This window comes from Poromitra crassiceps (assembly GCF_964638095.1).
Source record: "Poromitra crassiceps genome assembly, chromosome: 3".
Taxonomy (NCBI): Eukaryota; Metazoa; Chordata; class Actinopteri; order Beryciformes; family Melamphaidae; genus Poromitra; species Poromitra crassiceps.
The window spans coordinates 81,053,609-81,078,570 of NC_139625.1; the positions used below are offsets into that span (position 1 = coordinate 81,053,609).

At 44.8% G+C, this 24,962-nt stretch overlaps 1 protein-coding gene across 2 annotated transcripts in view; it reads left to right on the plus strand.

Annotated features, from left to right (window-relative positions):
• The window catches only part of pacs2 (phosphofurin acidic cluster sorting protein 2), a 124,372-nt gene that overhangs the window by 410 nt on the left and 99,000 nt on the right, over positions 1-24,962 (plus strand). The window lies entirely within an intron of this gene.

The window sequence follows — 24,962 nt, forward strand, 5'->3', positions numbered from 1 at the left end:
CGGTGCATGCCCCCCGGCTCGGTGCATGCCCCCCGGCTCGGTGCATGCCCCCCGGCTCGCTGTATCATCACGGCAAGTGGATGCTCATGGCCCTCAGAGCAAGATGCCACCTGCATATTATAGGCAGTGATGTAGCCTAGATGTAGTAGTGGTGCATACCAACAAGGTGGGTAAAACTGTGACCTCCCGTCAGTCAGGAATCATGATTTGGTGTGTAAACAAATAAAAGGTGCACCTTCAGTGCAGCATTAAGCCCGATGTAAAGGTGGGTAAACGATGTGCTGCTGATAAAAGTTGAGTAAACACTTAAATGTCTGTTTGAAAGACTTGGCTGGGATGCTGAATGCTCATAAATATCCACTCAAATGCCACGATAGATTGGAGGTTTAATGCTAGAATTAGCGGTTCTCAATCCTGCTGGTTTTCTGCTCTACCTGGTAGCTAAATCCACTCACCTCACCTAGTGTAGTGACGTTAAGGAGGGTGAGACCTTGGTGAATGTCATCAACTTCCGGGTAAAATAGAAACCCAATGGGAATCTAGCTCGCAGACTCTGAGAGGGACGACTAGGATTGGGAATCAATGTGCTAGATGCGAGATCTATATTATGGAGCATGGCTCCTGTCTCAGATGTGCAGTGACCTCGAAGTCTCACAGCCTCGCAGAAAAAAGAAACACAAAAGACAGAAGCTCTAGTTTGCTGGTAGCATTCCCTGAGTATGATGGAGAAACAATGTGAGCTTCTTGCTCCAATGATGAAATATTCAGTGATGGATGTTCTTGTCAGATGTATGCAGCTTTGATGTTCTAACAGAAATGAGTCTGAAGCAGTATGTGATTGAAGCCCTGCCTCAACATGACTAATACCTGCTGTCAGAGTGCAGTCAGCCTGCTGGAGAAAGACACAAGCGAGACACAAGCGAGTTGTGGAAGTATTGAGTGGTTTTTCTTCATGACATTGGCAGATATTACATTGTATAGCTTTTAGTCCAAATAAGGATGAATCTGTAGGAATAGCACAGCTGTCGGCTGAGAAGCCTAGTGGATGGAGGTCGTCCTGTAACCGAAAAGTCGCGGGTTCAATCCCCCATGAAGCCGTGTGTCCTTCAGCAAGACCCTGAACTCCCAGCAGCTCTGCTTTTAGTATGGATGTACCTGATTTAACTTGATGGTTGCGTGTTCAGTCAGTTTGATGGTTGCGTGTTCAGTCAGTTTGATGGTTGCGTGTTCAGTCAGTTTGATGGTTGCGTGTTCAGTCAGTTTGATGGTTGCGTGTTCAGTCAGTTTGATGGTTGCATGTTCAGTGAGTTGGTCTTAATGAAAGATGGGCCCAGACGTCACTGCTTGTGTGAAGTGGACCTGCCAATCAAGACGTCTTGGTGGATCAGTGCAGATCTGTATTGATCGCTGCCTTGCAACGTTTAGACAGGATGATGCGCTGAGTTTGTTAACCTGATATCCAGTCTGCTTTCTCATTCAGTGATATGAGCCACACACTGGCTGCTGCTGGGTAGGCTACATGATGAACACACTGGCTGCTGCTGGGTAGGCTACATGATGAACGGGTTCACATATTGTTCATATTTGTTCTCAGTGTCAATATGTTTAAATGCGTTGGTGCTCTTTGGGGTCAATTTCTTTCTTTCTTTTTTTGTATGCATTGACCCGTTAGAATTGCCCTGGAGAGCCCGTGCACCCAGGCAAAGAAGAAGTAGCTCTATAGTAACACAATTAACTAAGCAATTCATCAAGATTTCGGTCAGAATTGATCGGTGTGATGGGAAATGATGTGGAAATAGGAGGTCATAAATGGCGCTAGTTATACTTTAAATCTGGTCTGGGTGGTGGTCGGGGGGAAGGTGTGGCTGTTTGGACTGCCTCCTGCAGAGTGTTGTGTGTCTCAGCTGGCTCCCAGCGGGGCAGAGCTCCTCCTCATCTCCTCTGCCGTGGTGCTCACCTGCTCTCCTCTCCTGCTGCCTCTCCCCACTCTCACTCAAACAAATCACCTTTTGCTGAACTCTAGGTTAAGGTCTGACACGCAGACTCAGAGAGAGCTGGACCTAGGGTTAGGTCTGACACTCAGACTCAGAGAGAGCTGGACCTAGGGTTAGATCTGACACTCAGACTCAGAGAGAGCTGGACCTAGGGTTAGGTCTGACACAGAGAGAGATGGACCTAGGGTTAGGTCTTGACACTCAGACTCAGAGAGAGCTGGACCTAGGGTGGGTTAGGTCTGACACTCAGACTCAGAGAGAGCTGGACCTAGGGTTAGATCTGACACTCAGACTCAGAGAGAGCTGGACCTAGGGTTAGGTCTGACACAGAGAGAGCTGGACCTAGGGTTAGGTCTTGACACTCAGACTCAGAGAGAGCTGGACCTAGGGTTAGGTCTGACACAGAGAGAGCTGGACCTAGGGTTAGGTCTTGACACTCAGACTCAGAGAGAGCTGGACCTAGGTTAAGGTCTGACACTCAGACTCAGAGAGAGCTGGACCTAGGGTTAGGTCTGACACTCAGACTCAGAGAGAGCTGGACCTAGGGTTAGGTCTGACACTCAGACTCAGAGAGAGCTGGACCTAGGGTTAGGTCTGACACTCAGACTCAGAGAGAGCTGGACCTAGGGTTAGATCTGACACTCAGACTCAGAGAGAGCTGGACCTAGGGTTAGGTCTGACACAGAGAGAGATGGACCTAGGGTTAGGTCTTGACACTCAGACTCAGAGAGAGCTGGACCTAGGGTGGGTTAGGTCTGACACTCAGACTCAGAGAGAGCTGGACCTAGGGTTAGATCTGACACTCAGACTCAGAGAGAGCTGGACCTAGGGTTAGGTCTGACACAGAGAGAGCTGGACCTAGGGTTAGGTCTTGACACTCAGACTCAGAGAGAGCTGGACCTAGGGTTAGGTCTGACACAGAGAGAGCTGGACCTAGGGTTAGGTCTTGACACTCAGACTCAGAGAGAGCTGGACCTAGGTTAAGGTCTGACACTCAGACTCAGAGAGAGCTGGACCTAGGGTTAGGTCTGACACTCAGACTCAGAGAGAGCTGGACCTAGGGTTAGGTCTGACACTCAGACTCAGAGAGAGCTGGACCTAGGGTTAGATCTGACACTCGACTCAGAGAGAGCTGGACCTAGGGTTAGGTCTGACACAGAGAGAGCTGGACCTAGGGTTAGGTCTTGACACTCAGACTCAGAGAGAGCTGGACCGCAACCATACTCTTTTGTTGCCAAAATAAGAGTTTAGAGGTGATCCATGATGATGTACACAGGATAAACAGGATCAACACTTTCATTTCCTTATCTGCCCCTATTCATTTGGCTTGGCGGGACGTCACTGCGTCAAATCACTGCAGACAGACAGAAGTAAGGTTCTTAATATGTGCTGGTACACTGTGTGCTGCTTCTGCAGTTCTTCATCTATTCATCCCATCATTTCCTCACGGCTTCATAACTCCCTCGCTGAAGGTCTCAGAAGCCCCCGGCTATTAGTCTGCAAGGCTTACAGGAGTGCTGCCTCTGCACTGAGCTCACGTTTCCCACAGTCACCTGAGGACATGAGCTGCACCACGTGAAGCGCCTAATAATCACCTAGCACAGGTGAGGGAGGAACATTGATCTCCAATCTTGGAGGCAGGTAGAATGATCAACGGGACTGATCTGGAGCTGCCGGATGCATCATGCACACTATAGTACAAACAGGCCCATTGTGGTACAAACAGAGCGTGGCCCCTAACACTGTTCTGATGCCATTGCTAGAAAGATCTGTGAGTCAAACATGAAGATAATTCTGCACAGTCATACTTTGTTTTATTGAACTTTTATTTATTGCATCATTATGGTGGTTGTATGGAATGGCATCATGATGATGAGATAAGCATAATATGATGCCATCCCTACATGCTGCTCTAAGGTGCTTTGAACAAACAGCAGTGGCATCACGCACAGGTTCACAAGGCAGAGAGACTATAGATCTGCTCTGTGTGGCTTATGTTGGATTAATCAAGGCCATGAAGGTTAAAGTCGAGCTGAACTCATAAATTACTTTTCTTTCCTTTTAGTTCAAATACCTGGGTATGCGCAGTGCACCTATTTAATAATGTATGCAAACAAAATCACAAAAGTCTAATTTCTTTAGTTTTTCACACTTTTTCACATCAAAAGTTAATTTTTCAAGATTTCATTGATAACAGTAATGTACAGTTTGCTGACGTCACCCAGTACTATCAAATTTCTACCCCATTTCAACCAATCATATCACGACATGCAGCTGTCAATCAAATCTTCATTTCAGGATAATTTTCTCTTCCAAATGAAGTAGAAAATGGTGCCTAGTGCCTGTCATCTGGCAGAATTCCTATCCCATAAACTAACTACTAACTTGGCCAATTGTTAGAAACATGAACACAAAACAAAAACTATAATCTCTAAGAATGCAAAGAAATGTAACTGGCTCGTTAAAACGCGCATTCCAGGGATATCGTATTTACAGAAATAGCGTAAAAGGCGCGCGCTTGAGAGCGTTTGATAGTGTGGTAGTCAGGGGTCTGCCCTCGGAGATTCCAGGCGGGCAGGCAGCACCCATTCATCGGATTGTCCGCTCCCTCTGCACGAAGCAGCAGGCTGCCTGGTACTCCGCGGATCCCACTCGCGTAGCACGACAACACGCTGAATCCCACTCGATTTGGGGGTGGAACACGCCATGATTGACCAATGCCAAAGCCAGTCGACAGAATTGTCAAATCAAATCATCGACATGATACTATGACCCGCCTCTCAATTTGTCATCTCAGACAAATTATGTTTTCAGTCTGAAACGGACTGCGACGCACGTGACGATACGGGTTCAGTTCGACTTTAAGCCTCATGGTTGTCCTTGTTCAATGTTCCTATCAGCTCATCATGAAAGGCATTTGAACGAGTTCCAAATGTGCCGTTTTCCTCGCTTGGGGCGTTTAAATGTGCTCCAATAATTGCACCTGTTCTTAAATACAGTTGTGTCCTCTAAAGAGCTCCTCCATCCTTCCTGCAAAGATCAATCAGACCGGCCACGTCAGCGCCTGAGTCGCTCTGCTCTCAGAACCAAGGGGCGACGGTCCGTTTCATCTTGGTATTTTTCAAGTGGGCACGAGCTGGATGTCTGCAGAGGGCAGAGCCCACAGGCGCTAAGCTAAGTGCTGTGAGAGACAGGCTCAGTCTCTGACACAGAGCAGGGATTGAGTGGGCAACTCGAGTGGCAGCTGGACCCAGTAGGCCGTCATATTTGAGCCTGTTGGAGGCGAAGAGATGCTGAGATGTCGCTTTGAGCCGCGGGGAGACACTGGCTCCTTTGTCCCCTCGCTGCCTGGGATGCTGCTCGCTCTGTGAGAATTTAGAGTAGGATGAACGGCTGTGAGATGCTCACATTGTTTTATGTTGCCTGTATGAAGTTGTTGTTGTGCTGCACCCAGCGCCTGATCTGTGCTAATGTTTGCTACTTTAAAACACACACACACACAAACACCCAGCGTCTGATCTGTGCTAATGTTTGCTACTTTAAAACACACACACACACAAACACCCAGCGTCTGATCTGTGCTAATGTTTGCTACTTTAAAACACACACACACACAAACACCCAGCGCCTGGTCTGTGCTAATGTTTGCTACTTTAAAACACACACACACACAAACACCCAGCGCCTGATCTGTGCTAATGTTTGCTACTTTAAAACACACACACACACAAACACCCAGCGCCTGGTCTGTGCTAATGTTTGCTACTTTAAAACACACACACACACAAACACCCAGCGCCTGGTCTGTGCTAATGTTTGCTACTTTAAAACACACACACACACAAACACCCAGCGCCTGGTCTGTGCTAATGTTTGCTACTTTAAAACACACACACACACAAACACCCAGCGCCTGGTCTGTGCTAATGTTTGCTACTTTAAAACACACACACACACAAACACCCAGCGCCTGGTCTGTGCTAATGTTTGCTACTTTAAAACACACACACACACAAACACCCAGCGCCTGGTCTGTGCTAATGTTTGCTACTTTAAAACACACACACACACAAACACCCAGCGCCTGATCTGTGCTAATGTTTGCTACTTTAAAACACACACACACACAAACACCCAGCGCCTGATCTGTGCTAATGTTTGCTACTTTAAAACACACACACACACAAACACCCAGCGCCTGGTCTGTGCTAATGTTTGCTACTTTAAAACACACACACACAAACACCCAGCGTCTGATCTGTGCTAATGTTTGCTACTTTAAAACACACACACACACAAACACCCAGCGTCTGATCTGTGCTAATGTTTGCTACTTTAAAACACACACACACACAAACACCCAGCGTCTGATCTGTGCTAATGTTTGCTACTTTAAAACACACACACACACAAACACCCAGCGCCTGATCTGTGCTAATGTTTGCTACTTTAAAACACACACACACACAAACACCCAGCGCCTGATCTGTGCTAATGTTTGCTACTTTAAAACACACACACACACAAACACCCAGCGCCTGATCTGTGCTAATGTTTGCTACTTTAAAACACACACACACAAACACCCAGCGCCTGGTCTGTGCTAATGTTTGCTACTTTAAAACACACACACACACAAACACCCAGCGCCTGGTCTGTGCTAATGTTTGCTACTTTAAAACACACACACACACAAACACCCAGCGTCTGATCTGTGCTAATGTTTGCTACTTTAAAACACACACACACACAAACACCCAGCGTCTGATCTGTGCTAATGTTTGCTACTTTAAAACACACACACACACAAACACCCAGCGCCTGATCTGTGCTAATGTTTGCTACTTTAAAACACACACACACACAAACACCCAGCGCCTGATCTGTGCTAATGTTTGCTACTTTAAAACACACACACACACAAACACCCAGCGCCTGGTCTGTGCTAATGTTTGCTACTTTAAAACACACACACAAACCTCTGCACCATGTGTCACTCACACACAAACCTCTGCACCATGTGTCACTCACACACAAACCTCTGCACCATGTGTCACTCACACACAAACCTCTGCACCATGTGTCACTCACACACAAACCTCTGCACCATGTGTCACTCAAGTTGATGCCGGTGACTTTTACGCCAGGCACTTTGTTTTCCTAAGAAAGCCATTGTCAAGCGAGTTCCCCTGTGGTGTTGTGTGAATGCTAAGTCAGAAGGCATTATGTAAGATATCCAACACTGCGCATCTTGCTGATGCAGCGCGTCCTGGAGGACAGACAGACAGGCTGATGCAGCGTGTCCTGGAGGACAGACAGGCTGATGCAGCGCGTCCTGGAGGACAGACAGACAGGCTGATGCAGCGCGTCCTGGAGGACAGACAGACAGGCTGATACAGCGCGTCCTGGAGGACAGACAGACAGATGCAGCGCGTCCTGGAGGACAGACAGACAGGCTGATGCAGCGCGTCCTGGAGGACAGACAGACAGGCTGATACAGCGTGTCCTGGAGGACAGACAGGCTGATGCAGCGCGTCCTGGAGGACAGACAGACAGGCTGATGCAGCGCGTCCTGGAGGACAGACAGACAGGCTGATACAGCGCGTCCTGGAGGACAGACAGGCTGATGCAGCGCGTCCTGGAGGACAGACAGACAGACTGATGCAGCGCGTCCTGGAGGACAGACAGACTGATGCAGCACGTCCTGGAGGACAGACAGGCTGATGCAGTGCATCCTGGAGAACAGACAGGCTGATGCAGCGCGTCCTGGAGGACAGACAGACTGATGCAGCGCGTCCTGGAGGACAGACAGACAGGCTGATGCAGCGCGTCCTGGAGGACAGACAGGCTGATGCAGCGCGTCCTGGAGGACAGACAGGCTGATGCAGCGCGTCTTGGAGGACAGACAGACAGGCTGATGCAGCGCGTCCTGGAGGACAGACAGACAGGCTGATGCAGCGCGTCCTGGAGGACAGACAGACAGGCTGGTGATGCAGCGCGTCCTGGAGGACAGACAGGCAGATGCAGCACGTCCTGGAGGACAGACAGACAGGCTGATGCAGCGCGTCCTGGAGGACAGACAGACAGGCAGATGCAGCACGTCCTGGAGGACAGACAGACAGGCTGATGCAGCGCGTCCTGGAGGACAGACAGACGGGCTGATGCAGCGCGTCCTGGAGGACAGACAGACAGGCTGATGCAGCGCGTCCTGGAGGACAGACAGGCTGATGCAGCACGTCCTGGAGGACAGACAGACTGATACAGCGCGTCCTGGAGGACAGACAGACTGATGCAGTGCGTCCTGGAGGACAGGATGGGAAAGGGCAGCCTGCCTGCCTGCCTCCATGCTCTGACTCTGCAGGGTCCTGCTCCATTTCTGCTACCAGCTGATTTGTGTCACGCCTCCCTGCACAGCATCCTGACTGACTGATTGCCTTTATATCAACTCTGATTTTTTCTACCGTCTGATTTCTAGGAATACTAGTATTTCTAGGAATACTAGTATTTCTAGAAATACTAGTATTTGACAGTACTGTTATTATTTCTGCATGAGTTCTTGTTTCAATCCACTGCCTTTTGCAGAATGAGATCGGAACACGACAAAAAATGCAAGAAGTTCTGAAAAAAGCTGAAATGCACAGTATTGTTCACTTTGAATATAAGCAGCACAGTTGGGCTACCGGAATGGATAAGGCTATGACAGCTACTGCAATCAAAAGTCAAGGCCCATGTGACAAATTGGATATGATATTACTGATAACCTGAAGTAGAGACTAAACAACAGATTATATTGCCTGGTTTAACCCAGATCAGTTTATGTCAAGGATGTATTCATGTATTCAGTTCCCTATTTGCTGCTACTAACAAACAGTGGTACCACACCAAAGACAGCTCCGTTCATCTTCCTGTGCTGAACAAAGGTTGTCAGATTTGTTCAAGAAGAAAGACGCCAGTGCTTTTGTGTTGTGAGGGGTTTAAAACCAGCAGGGCTGGTATATGCACAATGGGCCTTTTTCACAGCAGCCATTTTGATGTGTCATAGCAGGCAGGGTAAACACAGGTGTACCGTGTATTGTAATGAATGACATTAATGATGCTTCCAGAACCTCCAGTGCCATTTCAATGTGCTAGCCTGCACAACACCAGGCCCTGGCACTGGAACACCTCAATGGAATGGAATCATCTTAATGTCATTAATTACATGGTACACCAGTGTTTACCCGGCTATGACACGTCAAAATGCCTGGTGTGAAAAAGGTCTATATTGTACACAGATCTACACCGTTTGTGTTTTATTAGCATTATGCTCCAAAAATGGAATTCATGCTAATTACAAAGCAATCTAAGAAGGCAGATTCTATCAATCTGATGACCACTAACTAAGAGGCCATTTACACCTGGCGCTAACATGCGTTTTCTGTGATCAGATTGCAATCAGATTGTATTTTATCACTTCAGCCTGATACCATTTACACCTGGCGTTAACATGCAATTTCTGATCTGATTGCAATCAGATTGCAGAAATGGTTGTCCTCTCAATCCGCATAAAGTTGCTGTATCCAGATTGAGAGGACACATTGCATTTACACTTGTGTTCAATGTGTACACAATGCATCCCTGACCACCTCCGGAGGTGGTTTGGCCGATCAGATTGCAATCCTTCTTCAATGCGTTTTGGGGGTGTTTACACCTGGCATTTCAAGTGATAAAACACAATCTGATTGCAATCTGATCACAGAAAACCCATGTTAGCGCCAGGTGTAAATGGCCTCTTTGACTCTGGGACAGATGGCTGATATTTTGAGCTTTCCCGCTGTAGAGAGCGCATATCCACGCCGAGACATCCGCTCCCGTGTGCCACGGTCATAGTTTACAGTCCATACTTTTTGTAGGTCCAGACGACATTTGAGGCTCATCTCTAATATGAACAGATAACTGCATATAAGATGTGGTCGGACTGTAAACCATGACGGAGGCGGAAGTGTTGGCGCAGATGTCCACTCTGCACATCACACTTCCAGATGTCAGTGTGATGGCCTGGAGTAGACTAGATGTCAGTGTGATGGGCTGGAGTAGACTAGATGTCAGTGTGATGGCCTGGAGTAGACTAGATGTCAGTGTGATGGCCTGGAGTAGACTAGATGTCAGTGTGACGGCCTGGAGTAGACTAGATGTCAGTGTGATGGCCTGGAGTAGACTAGATGTCAGAGTGATGGCCTGGAGTAGACTAGATGTCAGTGTGACGGCCTGGAGTAGACTAGATGTCAGTGTGATGACCTGGAGTAGACTAGATGTCAGTGTGACGGCCTGGAGTAGACTAGATGTCAGTGTGATGGCCTGGAGTAGACTAGATGTCAGTGTGATGGCCTGGAGTAGACTAGATGTCAGTGTGATGGCCTGGAGTAGACTAGATGTCAGTGTGATGGCCTGGAGTAGACTAGATGTCAGTGTGATGGCCTGGAGTAGACTAGATGTCAGTGTGATGGCCTGGAGTAGACTAGATGTCAGTGTGATGGCCTGGAGTAGACTAGATGTCAGTGTGATGGCCTGGAGTAGACTAGATGTCAGTGTGACGGCCTGGAGTAGACTAGATGTCAGTGTGATGGCCTGGAGTAGACTAGATGTCAGTGTGATGGCCTGGAGTAGACTAGATGTCAGTGTGATGGCCTGGAGTAGACTAGATGTCAGTGTGATGGCCTGGAGTAGACTAGCGCTTTGATCCAGATGAACCTTGGCCAATCTGTGTGTCGGTGTCACTGTGAAGCACAGGGCCATAACGTCCTCTTCAGAGAGGCTTGCAGTCTAAATAGATGTCTGGGCGATGGAGAGCAGACTAAATGAAATTCAGCTGAAACCCACGATAAGAACAGCTTACCAAACTGCTAGCATAGGACAAGGTTTACTTCATCATCAGCTGAAATGTAATGGTTTGATGAAATGTAATGCCTGTCAAGGTACTTTGCATGTTTGCTAGCAGTTCTGAGGAAACAGAGACCACATTCATTTTTAGTTCCACATTCATGATGTGTGGTCATTTCATCCGAAAGGTTATCGTTTGACCCCGGATGAAACGTCTTTTGAAGAGTATATAGAGGGCTTGGTTGGCAGTGATTGATTATTACGGATATTTATTTTCAATTAAAATCAAATGTTTTGATCATTACAACTGTCATTCGATTGTTCACTACTTGTTTCATCCAGAAACAGCAATTGGCGCAACTGTTGATAGAGTTCACATCATTTATGATAAGGTTCAGTTCATTTGTTTGGCTAAAATACACAAATTCTCATTTTGGTTTAATTTCTGCTGCTAATAGATGAATTCCATTCTGGACCGCTTTATTGTATTAAACTAGGCTTTCTGTGATTGTTGGCTGGAGAGGTGACCTGATTTCTAAATGGTTCAAATGATTGAAATAACTGAGGCATCATCACGGGGCCTGTTTACTTTGTTCCATGCTAGTCTAGCCAAGTCTGCAGGAAACTAGTCTAGCTAAGTCTGCAGGACTTTCCACACAGAAAAGGAGGTTAATGGGGAGAGATGTGTCAAAACTGGGTGCCAGAGGTAGATGAGATTATGTTGAAGCAGCCAGCCAACAGTTAAGATTTAGTATCGTCAAAGGAAATGTGACATTTCTGGATCTAGATTGAGCCGACTGCCCTGAAACATGAAAGTGGAATAAAGCAGGATTGTTGAATGTACTTGTATGAGAGCTGTGGACGTTTGCTATGCCCACAATACTTCTGTTTTGTTGAAGCTCATATTTGTTGTGACTGCAGCAGCTGAATGAGCATCAGTTCCTTGATCGACACCATTAGTGGACGACACGGTGGCTCAGTGGTTAGTACTGTTGCCTCACAGCAAGAAGGTCCTGGGTTTGAACCCCGGTCCGTCCCAGGTCCGTTCTGTGTGCAGTTTCTCCCCGTGTTCGTGTGGGATTTCTCCGGGTGCTCCGGTTTCCTCCCATCACCAAAATACATGAATGTTAGGGTTAATACTCCTGTCAGTGCCCCTGACCAAGGCACTGGCAAAAGAACTGGAGTTGGTCCCCGGGCGCTAGAGAGCTGCGCGGGCCTGAAATCTCGGCCCGAGCCCTCCCCGGCCCGTGACATGCAGGCCCGTGCCCGACCCGGCCCGGATGAGTCATGAAATTAATTGGCCCGAGCCCGTTGCGAGGCCCGACATCAATATCACGATATGAGGACACATCTCTCTCTCCCTCTCTGTGCATGCTGCCGCGACGTTGCTAGACTGTGTTGCCTATGAAGACAAACACTGCAGCTTTCTCTCTGTCTCTCTCTCCCCCTCTCACACACGCTACCGTGGCCTATCAAAATCCACACATATTGTCTCGAGAAAGAGAACGTTAGATCGTTTAATTGCCAACAGCAACAATGCCCACAAACTGAAACATTATGTCACTCAAGCATATCGAAATTAAAACAGCAGACTTACCGTTTATAGCTGCATTGAATAACGTCACATTAGTGTCCTCACAATGTATGGTAGATGGGTTCGTTTTGAACAGGTTGAAATGAGCTTTCCCTACTGCAGTGGGGACTGTTTAACTCTCACCTCGCAAACTTTGTTTTATGTCCATCGATCTTATTTCTCTCTCACGACACGGACACGGACACACGCGGCTTGTTTTGTTGTTGTTTTTTACGCTGACAGTGTGACAGCATGCTGACTGAACGGTGGATTGTGGACTGGAGTGGCAGACTAACGTCACGGTGAGGGTGTGTGTGTCTGTGTGTGTGTGGCTGTGGCTAGGCGAGTGTCTGTGCAGTGTGCGCTCCTCCTCTTTGTGTGACTGCTCTACTGTGTAAAATCAAGCGAGTAATACAACGTTATTTTATTTAATTATTGAAAAACGGCCCGACCCCGGCCCGGCCCGGACCTATTAATTAAAAAAAAAGAAAAAACGAGCCCGGCCTTGGCCCGTATTGGCAGGCCCGAGGGGCCCGCGAGGGTACCCTCGGGTTTGCAGCACTCTACCGGGCGCTGCACTGCGGCTGCCCACTGCGGCTGCCCACTGCTCCTAGTTCTAGGAAGGAAGGTTCCTAGTAGAGGATGGGTCAAATGCAGAGGATGAATTTCCCCATGGGGATAAATAAAGGATAACTTAACTTAAATAAGTTAACATTGCAAGCAGCCAATTGAAGGAGTTCAAGGGTCAAAGTCATATCGAGCTCAACAGTCACCGCCCACTTTTATTCAGGTCCCGTTCCATCAGAGAATTAATTTTCTCCACATGTTTAGAAAAATCCTCATATAAAGAGTTTTAAGCTTGGAAACCAGCCAACCAGCCACCTGAATCACAATGAATCGTGAGTGACCACAAAACATTTCACTTGGAGCAAAAATAAAAATTAAAAAGTGTGAAAAACTACTATATTTTCAATTTCCCCCCGATTTCTTTTTAGTTTTTGCTCCAAGCGAAATGTTTTCTGGTCACCAACATGGCTGCTTGGCTTGGTTCCAGGCTTAAAACTCTTTATATGGGGATTTTTCGAAACATCTATGGGGAAAATGAATAGGGGATTCTCTGATGGAACGGGAGCTGCGGTCACTGTTGAGCTCTATAGCGCCGCCCTCCAGGCTTGATTTGATCTTGATTCTCATATTGATTGTTCTGTGCTTGATTTTGATGCCTCCCGCCGGCGACAGCCATGGTCGTCCATCCGTCCCATTGTCTTGAATGCGATATCTCAGGAACGCCTGGAAGAAGTTTCATTATATTTGCCACAAATGTCCACTTGGACTCAAGGATGAACTGATTATAATTTGGTGGTCATAGGTCAAGGGTCAAAGGGTCAAAGGTCAAGGTCACTGTGACCTCACAAAAGACGTTTTTGGTCATAGCTCAAAAATTCATAGGCTAATTATGACAAAATGTTACACAGGGATGACATTTTATTAAGTTCAAAGGTCAACTTCACTGTGACATCATAATGTTTTGCTTATCACTGTAGTTGAAAAAATAATCTTGGGTCATTCTGCAAAAATGGTGGAAGTGCTGTCACTTACTTTTGCAGCCACCAAAATCCTTTCAGTTGACTTAATAATCAACTATTAATTCTATTGATTTGGACCCTGAGATACTTGTAGGAGGAGTCCACACTCTTCACTTCCTCTCCCTGGATGACTACCACGACAGGGGGCGTGGCCTCCTGTTCCTCTCTGAAGAAAGCATGTTTCTCACTGGAAATTATTCACTGCTATGCTATACATGTCAATAATATAGTGATAACTTCCATTTAGAAAAAACAAAAAACGTAATAGCGTTGATTAAATTCCTTCAAAGTCTTCACTACATATATTTATGAGTCTGGACAGACATGGATGGAAACTGCAAGTTGACTTGTTGGTGAGGCGGTTATTTCTAGTTGAGTATCGTTCTTTTTTAATGTAACACGATTGTGTTCTTGTGCCGTGTCTAAACATTGACTTGCAGGGGAAACCTAGTAAGACATTCGCCCCGGATTGCCACAGCAGCAGTGTTTGTATTAGTTTGAACTTTGGCAAATGCAATGGTGTGGGTCTGCTGTTTATTTACCCCAGGTTATAGATTTTTAATGCTTTCATTCCAGATTGTATTGATTTTGCAATAGTGGGTCATCTGATACTTTCTCCTTTCAAACTCAGCAAGGCATGACAGTCATAAACTCTCTCTATACTCTCTTGTCTTGGTCTTTTAACAGCTGCTCAGGGTCAACCCTCAAGTCTCACTGAGTCTCATCCATTATGAACAGGCTGTTTACCTCCTGCAGCAGTGCACATGTGGTTCATCACAGGAAGGCCCTGCTAGTAGGCTGGTTTGTGGGCAGAGAGGGAGCTGCTATTTCAGTTCTGTCTCACAGAGTCTTTAACATCTTTTTTCTCAATTCAGAGCATGGAGGAGAAATGTAGGTCAAGTTCCTTTTTAGAAAACCTGCGGCCGGAGGAGGGGAGGAGAGGAGGGCTCAACAGGTCCAACATATTGTAGTCATTTAGAAGGCTGCTGTTCCACATCTGGCTGGTGGGCGGGGCAGTCACATGACCAACAGGCCGTTGCTATAGACGTGTTGCCTGGACACAAAATCCAGAGGTTGGCAGCACTGGCATATGAAGCGCTTTCATCTCTGCCACTGGAGGACTGTAGAAATGAGCATATTCTTGATCATTGCCAGGCAGACTTAAGCCAGGAAACATCATCTCTCTGGCCTTCCACATGCTGACTCAAGCTATAGCGTTGTGGTCCGGCTCATCTGCTGACTCAAGCTATAGCGTTGTGGTCCGGCTCATCTGCTGACTCAAGCTACAGCGGTGTGGTCCGGCTCATCTGCTGACCCAAGCTATAGCGTTGTGGTCCGGCTCATCTGCTGACTCAAGTTGTTCATAGCAGTGATGCAGCTGCTCAACCTTTTTCATATCAAGGACCACTACTTTAGTCCACATTAGAGCCACGGACCACCATTTGATGAGATTTTGTCTTTTGAAACCCGAATCTGAGAATATTTGTAATGTTAGATTATGATTTTGTCCAGAATTCCATGACTATATATTGTACTAGGTAGAGATATAACATGATCAACATAGTCATTCCTCTACATTCTATAATTGTGTTAACTGCTTAAATGAAATAATGGTCAAATGAACAAATCATGAATTTATTGGGGACCCCCTGGAACCCCCTCAAGGACCCAGGTGGTCCCCAGACCCCACGTTGAGAAGCACTGGTTTATAGAACCTGAATAATCCAAGTGAAGTGACTCAAAGGATTTATCATGCCGAGGCCTTATATTCAACAGATGGAATCAGCTTGTTAGATGATGTCACTGTTGAAGGTTTTAATGATGTCATCATTGAACACAGTGTCAACAGTGATGATGTCATAATTGATGATAATTCTAGATATACAAATCAAATCATTCTAGAGTTCAGCTTAGTATTATAGTATATACAAATCTAATCATTCTAGAGCTCAGGTTAGTATTATAGTATAGTATATACAAATCTAATCATTCTAGAGCTCAGGTTAGTATTATAGTATAGTATATACAAATCTAATCATTCTAGAGCTCAGCTTAGTATTATAGTATTATATACAAATCTAATCATTCTAGAGCTCAGCTTAGTATTATACTATAATATATACAAATCTAATCATTCTAGAGCTCAGCTTAGTATTATAGTATTATATACAAATCTAATCATTCTAGAGCTCAGCTTAGTATTATAGTATTATATACAAATCTAATCATTCTAGAGCTCAGCTTAGTATTATAGTGTATACAAATCAAATCATTCTAGAGCTCAGCTTAGTATTATAGTATATACAAATCAAATCATTCTAGAGCTCAGCTTAGTATTATAGTATATACAAATCTAATCATTCTAGAGCTCAGCTTAGTATTATAGTATATACATATCTAATCATTCTAGAGCTCAGCTTAGTATTATAGTGTATACAAATCATTCTAGAGCTCAGCTTAGTATTATAGTATAATATATACAAATCAAATCATTCTAGAGCTCAGCTTAGTATTATAGTATACAAATCAAATCATTCTAGAGCTCAGCTTAGTATTATAGTATACAAATCTAATCATTCTAGAGCTCAGCTTACTATTATAGTGTATACAAATCATTCTAGAGCTCAGCTTACTATTATAGTGTATACAAATCATTCTAGAGCTCAGCTTACTATTATAGTGTATACAAATCATTCTAGAGCTCAGCTTAGTATTATAGTGTATACAAATCATTCTAGAGCTCAGCTTAGCATTATAGTATAATATATACAAATCTAATCATTCTAGAGCTCAGCTTACTATTATAGTGTATACAAATCAAATCATTCTAGAGCTCAGCTTAGTATTATAGTGTATACAAATCATTCTAGAGCTCAGCTTAGCATTATAGTATAATATATACAAATCTAATCATTCTAGAGCTCAGCTTACTATTATAGTGTATACAAATCAAATCATTCTAGAGCTCAGCTTAGTATTATAGTGTATACAAATCAAATCATTCTAGAGCTCAGCTTAGCATTATAGTATAATATATACAAATCTAATCATTCTAGAGCTCAGCTTACTATTATAGTGTATACAAATCAAATCATTCTAGAGCTCAGCTTAGTATTATAGTGTATACAAATCAAATCATTCTAGAGCTCAGCTTAGTATTATAGTGTATACAAATCAAATCATTCTAGAGCTCAGCTTAGCATTATAGTATAATATATACAAATCTAATCATTCTAGAGCTCAGCTTACTATTATAGTGTATACAAATCAAATCATTCTAGAGCTCAGCTTAGTATTATAGTGTATACAAATCAAATCATTCTAGAGCTCAGCTTAGCATTATAGTATAATATATACAAATCTAATCATTCTAGAGCTCAGCTTACTATTATAGTGTATACAAATCTAATCATTTTAGAGCTCAGCTTAGTATTATAGTGTATACAAATCAAATCATTCTAGAGCTCAGCTTAGCATTATAGTATAATATATACAAATCTAATCATTCTAGAGCTCAGCTTACTATTATAGTGTATACAAATCAAATCATTCTAGAGCTCAGCTTAGTATTATAGTATAATATATACAAATCTAATCATTCTAGAGCTCAGCTTACTATTATAGTGTATACAAATCTAATCATTTTAGAGCTCAGCTTAGTATTATAGTGTATACAAATCAAATCATTCTAGAGCTCAGCTTAGTATTATAGTATAATATATACAAATCTAATCATTCTAGAGCTCAGCTTAGTATTATAGTGTATACAAATCTAATCATTTTAGAGCTCAGCTTAGTATTATAGTATATACAAATCTAATCATTTTAGAGCTCAGCTTAGTATTATAGTATAATATATACAAATCAAATCATTCTACCCCAGAAAAGAGGGATGTTTCGTGTTGGACGTGTCTCGACTACAGAGCTTGTCTTCTTAATCCATATTTGTTTTAGCACAGCGGATATGAAAAGCTTTGGTTACAGCTCAGAGACTGAACAGGCTCACACTTTGAGTTGGGTTTCTTTATAATGTAATGTTACTCTATCATGTAAAAACAACAGGAGCAGAGGTGCAGCTGTGAAATGGGTCAGAAACACAAAAAGAGGCATGTCCAGAAATAAAGGTTTAACTGCTTTTGTAGCTACAGCTTTAGTCCTCCTGTCTGTCTGCTTTTATAGCTACAGCTTTTTTTCTTTAGTCCTCCTGTCTGTCTGCTTTTATAGCTACAGCTTTAGTCCTCCTGTCTGTCTGCTTTTGTAGCTACAGCTTTAGTCCTCCTGTCTGTCTGCTTTTATAGCTACAGCTTTAGTCCTCCTGTCTGTCTGCTTTTGTAGCTATGACTTTAGTCCTCCTGTCTGTCTGCTTTTGTAGCTACAGCTTTAGTCCTCCTGTCTGTCTGCTTTTATAGCTACAGCTTTAGTCCTCCTGTCTGTCTGCTTTTGTAGCTACAGCTTTAGTCATCCTGTCTGTCTGCTTTTGTAGCTACGGCTTTAGTCCTCCTGTCTGTCTGCTTTTGTAGCTACAGCTTTAGTCATCCTGTCTGTCTGCTTTTGTAGCTACGGCTTTAGTCCTCCTGTCTGTCTGCTTTTGTAGCTACAGCTTTAGTCCTCCTGTCTGTCTGCTTTTGTAGCTACAGCTTTAGTCATCCTGTCTGTCTGCTTTTGTAGCTACGACTTTAGTCCTCCTGTCTGTCTGCTTTTGTAGCTACAGCTTTAGTCCTCCTGTCTGTCTGCTTTTGTAGCTACGGCTTTAGTCCTCCTGTCTGTCTGCTTTTGTAGCTACAGCTTTAGTCCTCCTGTCTGTTTGCTTTTGTAGCTATGGCTTTAGTCCTCCTGTCTGTCTGCTTTTGTAGCTACGGCTTTAGTCCTCCTGTCTGTCTGCTTTTGTAGCTACAGCTTTAGTCCTCCTGTCTGTTTGCTTTTGTAGCTATGGCTTTAGTCCTCCTGTCTGTCTGCTTTTGTAGCTACAGCTTTAGTCCTCCTGTCTGTTTGCTTTTGTAGCTATGGCTTTAGTCCTCCTGTCTGTCTGCTTTTGTAGCTACGGCTTTAGTCCTCCTGTCTGTCTGCTTTTGTAGCTACAGCTTTAGTCCTCCTGTCTGTTTGCTTTTGTAGCTACAGCTTTAGTCCTCCTGTCTGTCTGCTTTTGTAGCTACAGCTTTAGTCCTCCTGTCTGTTTGCTTTTGTAGCTATGGCTTTAGTCCTCCTGTCTGTCTGCTTTTGTAGCTACAGCTTTAGTCCTCCTGTCTGTTTGCTTTTGTAGCTACGGCTTTAGTCCTCCTGTCTGTCTGCTTTTGTAGCTACGGCTTTAGTCCTCCTGTCTGTCTGCTTTTGTAGCTACAGCTTTAGTCCTCCTGTCTGTTTGCTTTTGTAGCTACGGCTTTAGTCCTCCTGTCTGTCTGCTTTTGTAGCTACAGCTTTAGTCCTCCTGTCTGTTTGCTTTTGTAGCTACGACTTTAGTCCTCCTGTCTGTCTGCTTTTGTAGCTACAGCTTTGGTCCTCCTGTCTGTCTGCTTTTGTAGCTACGGCTTTAGTCCTCCTGTCTGTCTGCTTTTGTAGCTACAGCTTTAGTCCTCCTGTCTGTTTGCTTTTGTAGCTACAGCTTTAGTCCTCCTGTCTGTCTGCTTTTGTAGCTACAGCTTTAGTCCTCCTGTCTGTCTGCTTTTGTAGCTACGGCTTTAGTCCTCCTGTCTGTCTGCTTTTGTAGCTACAGCTTTAGTCCTCCTGTCTGTCTGCTTTTGTAGCTACAGCTTTAGTCCTCCTGTCTGTCTGCTTTTGTAGCTACAGCTTTAGTCCTCCTGTCTGTCTGTTTTTGTAGCTACAGCTTTAGTCCTCCTGTCTGTCTGCTTTTGTAGCTACAACTTTAGTCCTCCTGTCTGTCTGCTTTTGTAGCTATGACTTTAGTCCTCCTGTCTGTCTGCTTTTGTAGCTATGACTTTAGTCCTCCTGTCTGTCTGCTTTTGTAGCTACAGCTTTAGTCCTCCTGTCTGTCTGTTTTTGTAGCTACAGCTTTAGTCCTCCTGTCTGTCTGCTTTTGTAGCTACAGCTTTAGTCCTCCTGTCTGTCTGCTTTTGTAGCTACGACTTTAGTCCTCCTGTCTGTCTGCTTTTGTAGCTACAGCTTTAGTCCTCCTGTCTGTCTGCTTTTGTAGCTACGGCTTTAGTCCTCCTGTCTGTCTGCTTTTGTAGCTACGGCTTTAGTCCTCCTGTCTGTTTGCTTTTGTAGCTACGGCTTTAGTCCTCCTGTCTGTCTGCTTTTGTAGCTACAGCTTTAGTCATCCTGTCTGTCTGTTTTTGTAGCTATGACTTTAGTCCTCCTGTCTGTCTGCTTTTGTAGCTACAGCTTTAGTCCTCCTGTCTGTCTGCTTTTGTAGCTATGACTTTAGTCCTCCTGTCTGTCTGCTTTTGTAGCTACGACTTTAGTCCTCCTGTCTGTCTGCTTTTGTAGCTATGACTTTAGTCCTCCTGTCTGTCTGCTTTTGTAGCTACTACGACTTTAGTCCTCCTGTCTGTCTGCTTTTGTAGCTATGGCTTTAGTCCTCCTGTCTGTCTGCTTTTGTAGCTACGACTTTAGTCCTCCTGTCTGTCTGCTTTTGTAGCTACAGCTTTAGTCCTCCTGTCTGTCTGCTTTTGTAGCTATGGCTTTAGTCCTCCTGTCTGTCTGCTTTTGTAGCTACAGCTTTAGTCCTCCTGTCTGTCTGCTTTTGTAGCTATGACTTTAGTCCTCCTGTCTGTCTGCTTTTGTAGCTACAGCTTTAGTCCTCCTGTCTGTCTGCTTTTGTAGCTACGACTTTAGTCCTCCTGTCTGTCTGCTTTTGTAGCTACAGCTTTAGTCCTCCTGTCTGTCTGCTTTTGTAGCTATGGCTTTAGTCCTCCTGTCTGTCTGCTTTTGTAGCTACAGCTTTAGTCCTCCTGTCTGTCTGCTTTTGTAGCTACGGCTTTAGTCCTCCTGTCTGTCTGCTTTTGTAGCTACAGCTTTAGTCATCCTGTCTGTCTGTTTTTGTAGCTACAGCTTTAGTCCTCATGTCTGTCTGCTTTTGTAGCTACGACTTTAGTCCTCCTGTCTGTCTGCTTTTGTAGCTACGACTTTAGTCCTCCTGTCTGTCTGCTTTTGTAGCTACAGCTTTAGTCCTCCTGTCTGTCTGCTTTTGTAGCTATGGCTTTAGTCCTCCTGTCTGTCTGCTTTTGTAGCTACAGCTTTAGTCCTCCTGTCTGTCTGCTTTTGTAGCTACGACTTTAGTCCTCCTGTCTGTCTGCTTTTGTAGCTACAGCTTTAGTCCTCCTGTCTGTCTGCTTTTGTAGCTATGACTTTAGTCCTCCTGTCTGTCTGCTTTTGTAGCTACAGCTTTAGGGCCTGTGTCCACCTAGCGTCTTTTCATCAGCTCCGGCGTCTATTTTCAGTTGTTTCCAATGGGGGGAGAGCGTATGCGAGCGCACACGGACGTCTAGAGAAAGTGCGCTGCGTCCAGCGTCTATTTTCACAGCGCTCTGGCATTTTTGTGCGCCCGACTCCCAGCGCTCCCAGTGCTTCCAGCTGAAATTATTTTAACTTTTCAGAAAGACGCTGGTGTTGGGTGCTCCTTTTCTGGCTAGACACTTAATATTTCTGGTGAGTGTTGTGCTTACTGCTTTTAATAGCGTAGCCTACCTGTGTTGTTAGCTTGCTAGCCATCAGCTATCAAGCTGAACTAACGTTACTTGCAGACTGCTTCCTTGTTATATTGTGCGCTGGGATCAGCGCTACCCAGCGCACTCCCAGCGTTTAACGTCGGAAAAAGACGCTAGGTGGACACAGGCCCTTAGTCCTCCTGTCTTGTCTGCTTTTCTCAGCGAGTTTCAAACCGCAAATGTGAAATGGCCTGGGTTTGTGAAATCGTTTTAAATACAATGTTCACTCGCTACAAAATGAAAAGGGTCACATTGAGTCCATTAGGACCTTCAGTGGTGTGCAGCATTGAGGGCCTTCATCTACTTTAGTCAACGTAATGGAGAGAGTGCATTTTGAGCTCTAATGTAAAGAGCTGTCAGGGATGAGATGCCCTGCCTGAGGGCTCTTCAGCCAAACAATACATCAATTAGCATAGCGCTAGCTGTTGTTACACTGTTGTGACTACAGGCTGTGCTGTAATTACCCCCAAAAAATAGCTAGGCCTGATTTTGTGTGTGTGATAGGCAGTGTTGGGCAAGTTACTTCCAAAATGTAATATACTACATATTACTAGTTACTTTCATTTGAAAGTAATAAGTTACTTTACAATATTACTTTCTGTGTAGAGTAACTTGTTACTTATTACACTACTTTTGCATTACTTTGACCAAAACAACAGCAGCAGCAGAATGACATTGCCGCCCCGGAACCATCCCCAAAAATCATTTCAACCGCCTTGAAGTCAGTGTAAACGATCCAAAATTCTAAATGTTATGTTTTTCCTTTGTTATTGTCATCTATAGTGGTTATTTGCATAAAAACACACAGTTTGATTAGGAAATAATTGTATCTTTTTTAAATATGTGCTTTGATTTGATCAAATGTAACTCAATTTGTGACTTGAGTTACTTGACAAAGTAACTGGTATAATATTACTGAAAGCCTATAAGTAAGAAGTTATATTACTGAGTTACTGCTAAAAGTAATATATTACATGTAATATGTTACTTTTGTAATGAGTTACCCCCAACACTGGTGATAGGCCGTTAGCCTAATAGGCCGTAGCTTTTCCCTCTCGAGCGATATGAAAATCAGCATCGCCATCTAGGATGGTTCAGAGCCCACGGAAACTGGGCGGTTACTCTGTTTTTGTTGTGATGATACATAATAGGGATATCTGTATCTGTCGGTCATGTGAACCGTGATATTTTAGGTAATAATAATAATAATAATACATTAAACTTATATAGCGCTTTTCTAGGTACTCAAAGTCGCTTTACACACGGAGTAAAATCATTTAATAAGTACAATTATAATAGTAAAATAAATAGAAAATGAGTGATGGGGTTAGCAGGAGAAGGCGAGTGTGAAGAGGTGGGTCTTGAGGGCCTGTTTGAAAGATGGTAGGGTGTTTGCTTGACGGATGTGGATGGGGAGAGTGTTCCAGAGGGAGGGTGCAGCGACTGAGAAGGCCCTGTCGCCACAGGTCCGGAGCTTGGTCCTGGGGATCTTCAAGCCGTTGGTGTCTCCGGACCGGAGGCTGCGAGTGGGGGCGTGGTGGGGGGGGGGGAGATCGGAGAGGTGGTGGGGGGGGGGGGGGGGGGGTAGGTTGTTTAGGGCTTTGTAAGTGGTGAGTAGAATTTTGAAGTTGATCCTATATTTGACCGGGAGCCAGTGGAGGTCATGAAGGACAGGGGTGATGTGGTCATATTGAAGTTTATTGAGGATTTTGTTGGGTGAGCCGTAGAGGATGCTATTGCAGTAGTCGAGTCTGTAGGTGATGTCTTAGACACCGCTGGTCAAAATGTTGAATGGCACTTGGTGGGGAGATGCATTTTCACACTGGATTCCGGCGTAAAGGTTGAACTCAAATCGTCAAATGTGACATCACTGCCATCATCACTGGTCCGATTTTGACAAATACGCATTTTTGCATTTTGTTATAAAGTCTAAGTGCTGTAATTAAAGGGGGAAATTTCAAACTCCTACACCATTAAACATTTGACACAAATCCAGCTATTCTTATGAATTGGCCTAATGAGGGCGTTATGATATATTATACAGGCGATATCCCCTATTTGCGCTTGCGCACTTGTTTGCGTGCCTTAACGATAGCAGTCCACTTTACACTAGTGTCCAGGTGTTATGCCGAGTTTTGCACCCCCGCCCGGCAGCAGCTAAACGCATACCCACCTCACGGGAGCATATTGTAATGATTTATACAGAAATGTAACTGTTTAAAAGTAATATAATTGTCTCGGTAAACAGGACCTCCCTGTTCTCTAAGTTAAAACAGCCGCGAAGTATGGTGGCGATGCAATTCTCAGCGGGGATGCAGAAACGTTCACGGCACCTGCCGCAGGCGCAAATTAGAGCCGTGCCAAATCATCTGCGCCCCCAAAATGCCAGCGCAAGCGGGATTTGGGCGGTCTTAAGCACCAGAATTATTCACAGGTGTGGCCAGGCAATGCCTGGGCGTTACATCAAACCCCGCAGACATCAAGCCCCACACAGTCACACATTGTAACTCTGCTGCTTCCCCTATGATTGGACCTTGACCGTAAAGTGGCTTAAAGAGTTGAGGATGCTCTGAGATGATACGGGCTAAGCCATCTCTTTATTATTTCTCTCAAAGATGCCCAGTACACTGAGTACAGTGCTTATTAGCTGAAAGTGCAGTGATGTATGTGTTCTTTACTGCCTGTGATTAGTAAAGTGGATGCCAGCAGGCGGAGAGGAGTGGCATGCTGCAGACTAGAGCGCTGCATTAAGCTCTCATTTATATTCCTGTTTCTGCGGCTCGCAGAGAGGGCACTGACCGCTTTGTGTCCTTTAGTGAATGATGTTCCTCGTGCTCTGATCGCCTCTTCTTCTTCTTTCGTGTATCATCAGATGGCCAACTCCATGTCGTGCAGCCACGCCCTCGTCTCCGCTCCTCTAACTCCATGTCGTGCAGCCACGCCCTCGTCTCAACCACAGACTCCACTGCCCATTCACAACCTGCCTCTGATCAACCAGAGACTCCACTGCCCATTCAGAACCTGCCTCTGATCAACCACAGACTCCACTGCTCATTCAGAACCTGCCTGCTTACCTTGTTTTAGGGATGCACAATGATATGGGCATTGGGCACGTCATCGGGATCGGCCGATAAAGGCTTTGAAATGAAATATCGGCATCAGCCCGAAACAAACATTTCTGCAAATATGACAGGCCGATAAAATGACGCTTTAATTATGCCCAAATGCTCGATGTCTGTAGGGCTGTGTTCCACTCAGAGTTCTGTCAGTCCAATCGGATTTGCCT